The sequence below is a fragment of the Arachis stenosperma genome, chromosome 7, assembly GCF_014773155.1.
Source record: "Arachis stenosperma cultivar V10309 chromosome 7, arast.V10309.gnm1.PFL2, whole genome shotgun sequence".
Classification (NCBI taxonomy): Eukaryota; Viridiplantae; Streptophyta; class Magnoliopsida; order Fabales; family Fabaceae; genus Arachis; species Arachis stenosperma.
In genome coordinates, this window is record NC_080383.1 from 13,195,320 (window position 1) to 13,202,285 (window position 6,966).

Below are 6,966 nucleotides of genomic sequence, written 5' to 3' on the forward strand. Positions count from 1 at the left end.
TTGTCTTTTGTCTCCCTTTAATTTTCTTGATCATTTCACCACCATTCTTCATTTTCAAAACAAGAGATTACTAGTAGCTTAGTGTATATAATGTGAGTAGTATAGAGTATTGTGTAATAATGAAGACAAATGTATTTCATTAGGTTTATATAGACTAATAAATATTTAGGATATTTAATTTATGTTTACTTTTTCTATTATTTATTTATTTTAGATAATTTGTTATCGTTTGATCTTTTACTTTCTAATAAGAACTACACACACAGATATCATATACTAATTTAGGACAATATTTATAATAGCAAACCATAATATATCTATATTTTTTCAAGGTTCAACAATTGGAAAACATACATTGAATTAAATTGAATCAATAGGCCAGTAGCTAACATAACCCATGATCAATACAAATAATATAAAAATTTATTAGACATATATATTAACTTTATTTAGAACATATTCATGTAAATTTATAGCAGATCAATGCATTTAAATATTTATTATCACCAGACAATTCCTTTAGAAAAACCATCTGTGGCTATATATAAACATTGTTAAATGGATTATTGTAGCATGGAAAGCCAAAAATGCATCCACCATTATTTTTTTAGAATTTGAATGATAAGGATGATTTCCAACGCCGTCGTAGCAACCGTTGTTTCCCCCAAAACCATTCTAGTTACTTACATTGTAGAGAAATAGACCATTATATCATTGTTGGTGTTTGTATGATGGATATCAAATAGGAGCATTCTGGTCACCTCTAGTAATGTCAAAAGAGTTGACACCGGTAGTAAATGCTATGATGGAAAAAGTACTCATACTTCCAAGAGTAGGGTATGGTACAATAATTACGAAATTTATTCTTGTACCTTTATTTAACAATGGATTTTGCTTAATTGTAGAATCTACAAATGTAGTTTTTTTATAGAAAGATAAATTTTTATATTTTGACTAACAATTTTAAGTTTTAAAGAATTAATATAGATCTCTTTAGTGTAAGACGCGCGATTATGTCCTTTATTTATTACAAAGAAATAAAAAACTATTATAACTCTAAAAGTTAAAATATTAACAAAAAAATTTATAAGATATCTCTACCATATGATCCATATCTATTATTTCATATCTAAAAGAAACTTTTGGGTAAAATGGTATATGGAAATTTTGGGAAAAAAAGTAATTCGTGTTATCACTATCCAAAATTTAAAATCTGAGCCAAAAGCATGAGATTTTTAGGTATATGATGCATGTATCTCCAGATATTCTTTTCAAAATGATAGTTGACAATAAAATATCAAATCATTCAAAATATCCAAAGCTAATACAACATTAATTAAGAAAGATAAAGAGATGTTACCACCATGACAAGATGTAGAAGCGACACTCTAAGCTGCAGTCATAACTTTAGCCTAATTTGCAACAATCTTGAGTGAAGTTTGCTTTTTCAAAGTCTAATGAAGTACTAAAAGAATTTCTTCTATCACTTTATTTTTTTTTCACAACTTTGACCAATCGAATCCCACCAATTGGTGATGCTATTGTCATTTTTAATTGTCTTTAAAATTCTAAAAAGAGTTTCGGCTCGTTCTTTTTCAGCATTAAATCGATCCCCAAGTGAATAATTCTTTTTAATGAGATTCTGCATGTCCATCTTAGACATTCCCTCCATGATGTAACCTAGGAACTGATTACTACCTTGAGGTTGTTTTTCATTTGAGAGAGCCATTTTTATTGTCTTTAATAAAAAATCACCATAGTAATATGCTTTTCCACTTTAAGAATATATTATCAAATCAACAACGGCATCACATAAAGATTTCATTTTATTTGCCTTTTTCAAGATGCCATTTTTCTCTTTATAAAAACGATTTGACAATTTTTTTATTCTCAATCCATTTTATCTCTGTCTTTTGTCTCCCTTTAATTTTCTTGATCATTTCACCACCATTCTCCATTTTCAAAAAAAAAAAAAGAGATTTGTAGTAGCTTAGTGTATGTGATGTGAGTAGTATAGAGTATTGTGTAATGATGAAGACTAATGTATTTCATTATGTTTATGTAGACTAACAAATATTTTGGATATTTAATTTATGTTTACTGATGAGCGGATAATTTATACGCTTTTTGGCATTGTTTTTAGGTAGTTTTTAGTATGATCTAGTTACTTTTGGGGATGTTTTCATTAGTTTTTATGCTAAATTCACATTTCTGGACTTTACTATGAGTTTTTGTATTTTCTATAATTTCATGTATTTTCTGGCTGAAATTGAGGGACCTGAACAAAACTCTGATAAGGAGGCTGACAAAAGGCTGCTGATGCTGTTGGAATCTGACCTCCCTGCACTCAAAATGAATTTTCTGGAGCTACAGAACTTCAAATGGCGCGCTCTCAACGGCTTTGGAAAGTAGACATTCAGAGCTTTCCATCAATATATAATAGTCCATACTTTATTCGTGATTAGATGACGTAAACTGGCGCTCAACGCCAGTTCCATGCTGCATTCTGGAGTCAAACGCCAGAAACACGTCACGAACTAGAGTTGAACGCCCAAAACACGTTACAACTTGGCGTTCAACTCCAAGAGAAGCCTCAGCTCGTGGATAGATCAAGCTCAGCCCAAGCACACACCAAGTGGGCCCCGGAAGTGGATTTATGCATCAATTACTTACTTCTGTAAACCCTAGTAGCTAGTTTAGTATAAATAGAACTTTTTACTAGTGTATTAGAAGTCTTTTGATCATTCGGTCTTGTGACCACGTTTGGGGGCTGGCCATTCGGCCATGCCTGAACCTTTCACTTATGTATTTTCAACGGTAGAGTTTCTACACACCATAGATTAAGGGTGTGGAGCTCTGCTGTACCTCAAGTTTCAATGCAATTACTACTATTTTCTATTCAATTCAATTTATTCCTGTTCTAAGATATTCGTTGCACTTCAACTTGATGAATGTGATGATCCGTGACACTCATCATCATTCTCACCTATGATCGTGCGTGACTGACAACCACTTCCGTTCTACCTTAGACCGGGCGCATATCTCTTGGATTCCTTAATCAGAATCTTCGTGGTATAAGCTAGAATTGATGGCGGCATTCATGGGAATCCGGAAAGTCTAACCTTGTCTGTGGTATTCCGAGTAGGATTCTGGGATTGAATGACTGTGACGAGCTTCAAACTCCTGAAGGCTGGGCGTTAGTGACAGACGCAAAAGAATCACGGGATTCTATTCCAACCTGATTGAGAACCGACAGATGATTAGCCGTGCTGTGACAGAGCATTTGGACCATTTTCACTGAGAGGATGGGATGTAGCCATTGACAACGGTGATGCCCTACATACAGCTTGCCATGGAAATGAGTAAGATGGATTGGATGAAAGTAGTAGGAAAGCAGAGATTCAACAAGGACAAGCATCTCCATGCGCTTATCTGAAATTCCCACCATTAATTTACATAAGTATTTCTATCCTATTTTATTTATCTTTTAATTATCTAATCTAATCACATTTGAATCAGCCTGACTGAGATCTACAAGATAACCATAGATTGCTTCATACCAACAATCTCCGTGGGATCGACCCTTACTCACGTAAGGTATTACTTGGACGACCCAGTGCACTTGCTGGTTAGTTGTGCGGAGTTGTGACTAAGTGTAATTCACGTGTGAGAGCTACCAAACTATTGGAGCCATTGTTGATGATCACAATTCCGTGCACCAAGTTTTTGGCGCCATTACCGGGGATTGTTCAAGTATGGACAACTGACTGTTCATCTTGTTGCTCAGATTAGGTAATTTTCTTTTCAAAAACTTTTCAAAAATCTTTCAAAAAAAAGTTTTATTCCTATTTTCGAATTTTTTTTAAAATAAATCATTCTATGGCTTCAAAACATTTAAGAATGGATTCCAGAGTTTCATGAAGCATGTTGAATCCTGACTGGCTGCAAAGCCATATTCAAACTCCTTTGGAATTGGTCTTCAACTAATCACCACAATGCATGTAATTCCATCCTAAAGCTGACTGGCTGTTAAGCCATGTCAAACCCTTTTGATTGGAGCTTTGGGTTAATATTGAAAGATTCCTGGAATTCTTCTTAAAGATTTTGAATTTCTTATTTTCTTTTTCCATATGTTTTTCGAAAAAAATAATAAAAATACAAAACAAATTAGAAAATCATAAAAACAAAAAATATTTTTTGTTTCTTGTTTGAGTCTTGAGTCAACTTTTAAGTTTGGTGTCAATTGCATGTTTTAAAAATTATTATGCATTTTTCGAAAATTCATGCATTCATAGTGTTCTTCATGATCTTCAAGTTGTTCTTGGTAAGTCTTCTTGTTTAATCTTGATGTTTTCTAGTTTTGTGTCTTTTGTTGTTTTTCATATGCATTTTTCGTTTGTTAGAGACCATGCATTAAAGATTTCTAAGTTTGGTGTCTTGCATGTTTTCTTTGCATAAAAAATTTTTCAAAATTATGTTCTTGATGTTCATCATGATCTTCAAAGTGTTCTTGGTGTTCATCTTGACATTCATAGTGTTCTTGCATGCATCATGTGTTTTGATCCAAAATTTTCATGTTTTGGGTCATTTTTATGTTTTTCTCTCTCATCATTAAAAATTCAAAAAAATTAAAAAATATCTTTTCCTTAATTTTCTCATAATTTTCGAAAATTTGAGTTGACTTAGTCAAAAATTTTAAAATTAGTTGTTTCTTACAAGTCAAGTCAAATTTTCAATTTTAAAAATCTTATCTTTTTAAAACTTGTTCAAAAATTAAAACTTTTTCATTTTTATTAATTTTCGGAAATTCTTTAAATTATTTTTCAAAAATCTTTTTTTAATTTTATCTTTAATATCGAAAATTATGCTAACAATTAATATGATTGATTCAAAAATTTGAAGTTTGTTACTTTCTTATTAAGAAAGGTTCAATCTTTAAATTCTAGAATCTTATCTTTTAGTTTTTTGTTAGTTAAGTAATTAATTTTAATTTTAAAAAAAAATTAAATTAAATCTTTTCATCTTATCTTTTTATCATATCTTTTTCAAAATTTTATCTTTTTCAAAAATTTGATTTCAAAATATCTTATCTTACTTCTTATCTTCTTATCCTTTCAAATTTGACTTTAATATCTTTTTCAACTAACTATTTGACTTTTTGTTTGTTTCTTATCTTTTTCAAAACCACCTAACTACTTTTCCCTCTCTAATTTTCGAAAATATCTCATCCCTTTTTCAAAATTCTTTTTAAATTAACTAATTGTTTTAAATTTTAATTTTAATTATATCTTATCTTTAATTTTCGAAAATCATTAACTACTTTTTCAAAATTATTTTCGAATTCTCCCTCTCTTCTCTTCTTCTATTTATTTATTTATTTACTAACACTTCTCTTCACCTCTCTTCATCTCAAATCACTGCCTCTATCCTCACCCTTGTGATTGGATTCTCCACTTTTATTCCTTTCTTCTTCTACTAATAATAATGATCCTCTTTGTCCAGATATAGAGGATTTTTTTTCCTTTTCTTTTTCTCTTCTCTTTCATATGAGCAGGAACAAGGAAAAAGACACTCTTGTTGAAGCTGATCCTGAACCTGAAAGGACTCTGAAGAGGAAACTAAGAGAAGCTAAATTACAACAATCCAGAGACAACCTTTCTGAAATTTTCAAACAAGAGAAGGAGATGGCAGCCGAACCCAACAACAATAATGCAAGGAGAATGCTTGGTGATTTCACTAAACCAACGTCCAAGTTTGATGGAAGAAGCATCTCCATTCCTGCCATTGGAGCAAACAATTTTGAGCTGAAACCTCAATTAGTTGCTTTAATGCAACAGAACTGCAAGTTTCATGGACTTCCATCTGAGGATCCTTATCAGTTTTTAACTGAGTTCTTGCAAATTTGTGAGACTGTTAAGACGAATGGAGTAGATCCTGAAGTCTACAGGCTCATGCTTTTCCCTTTTGCTGTAAGAGACAGAGCTAGGACATGGTTGGACTCACAATCAAAAGATAGCCTGGACTCCTGGGATAAGCTGGTCACGGCCTTCTTGGACAAATTCTTTCCTCCTCAAAAGCTGAGCAAGCTTAGAGTGGATGTTCAGACCTTCAAGCAAAAAGATGGTGAATCCCTCTATGAAGCTTGGGAAAGATACAAGCAGATGACCAAAAAGTGTCCTTCTGACATGTTTTTAGAATGGACCATATTAGATATATTCTATTATGGTCTATTTGAGTTTTCCAAGATGTCATTGGACCATTCTGCAGGTGGATCCATTCACCTAAAGAAAACGCCTGCAGAAGCTCAAGAACTTATTGACATGGTTGCAAATAACCAATTCATGTACACTTCTGAGAGGAATTCCGTGAATAGTGGGACGCCTCAGAGGAAGGGAGTTCTTGAAATTGATGCTCTGAATGCCATATTGGCTCAGAACAAAGTGTTGACTCAGCAAGTCAATATGATCTCTCAAAGTCTGAATGGATGGCAAAATGCATCCAACAGTACTAAAGAGGCAGCTTCTGAAGAAGCTTATGATCCTGAAAACCCTGCAATGGCAGAGGTTAATTACATGGGTGAACCTTATGAAAACACCTATAATTCATCATGGAGAAATCATCCAAATTTCTCATTGAAGGATCAACAAAAGCCTCAACAAGGCTTTAATAATGGTGGAAGAAACAGGCTCAGCAATAACAAGCCTTTTCCATCATCTTCTCAGCAACAGACAGAAAATTTTGAGCAAAGCCCCTCTGATTTAGCAAATTCAGTCTCTGATCTGTCAAAGGCCACCTTAAGTTTCATGAGTGAAACAAGGTCCTCCATCAGAAATTTGGAGGCACAAATGGGCCAGCTGAGTAAGAAAGTCATTAAAACTCCTCCCAGTATTCTCCCAAGCAATACAGAAGAAAATCCAAAAGGAGAGTGCAAAGCCATTGATGTAATCAATATGGCCGAATGCATAA

At 32.9% G+C, this 6,966-nt stretch overlaps 1 non-coding gene across 1 annotated transcript; it reads right to left on the bottom strand.

The window, feature by feature from the left end:
- Nucleotides 1-6,083: 6,083 nt before the first annotated feature.
- LOC130942635 (small nucleolar RNA R71) lies at nucleotides 6,084-6,187 on the bottom strand. Its single transcript, XR_009071200.1, has one exon. It is a non-coding gene; the product is annotated as a small nucleolar RNA R71 (small nucleolar RNA).
- Between the last annotated feature and the right edge of the window lie 779 nt (nucleotides 6,188-6,966).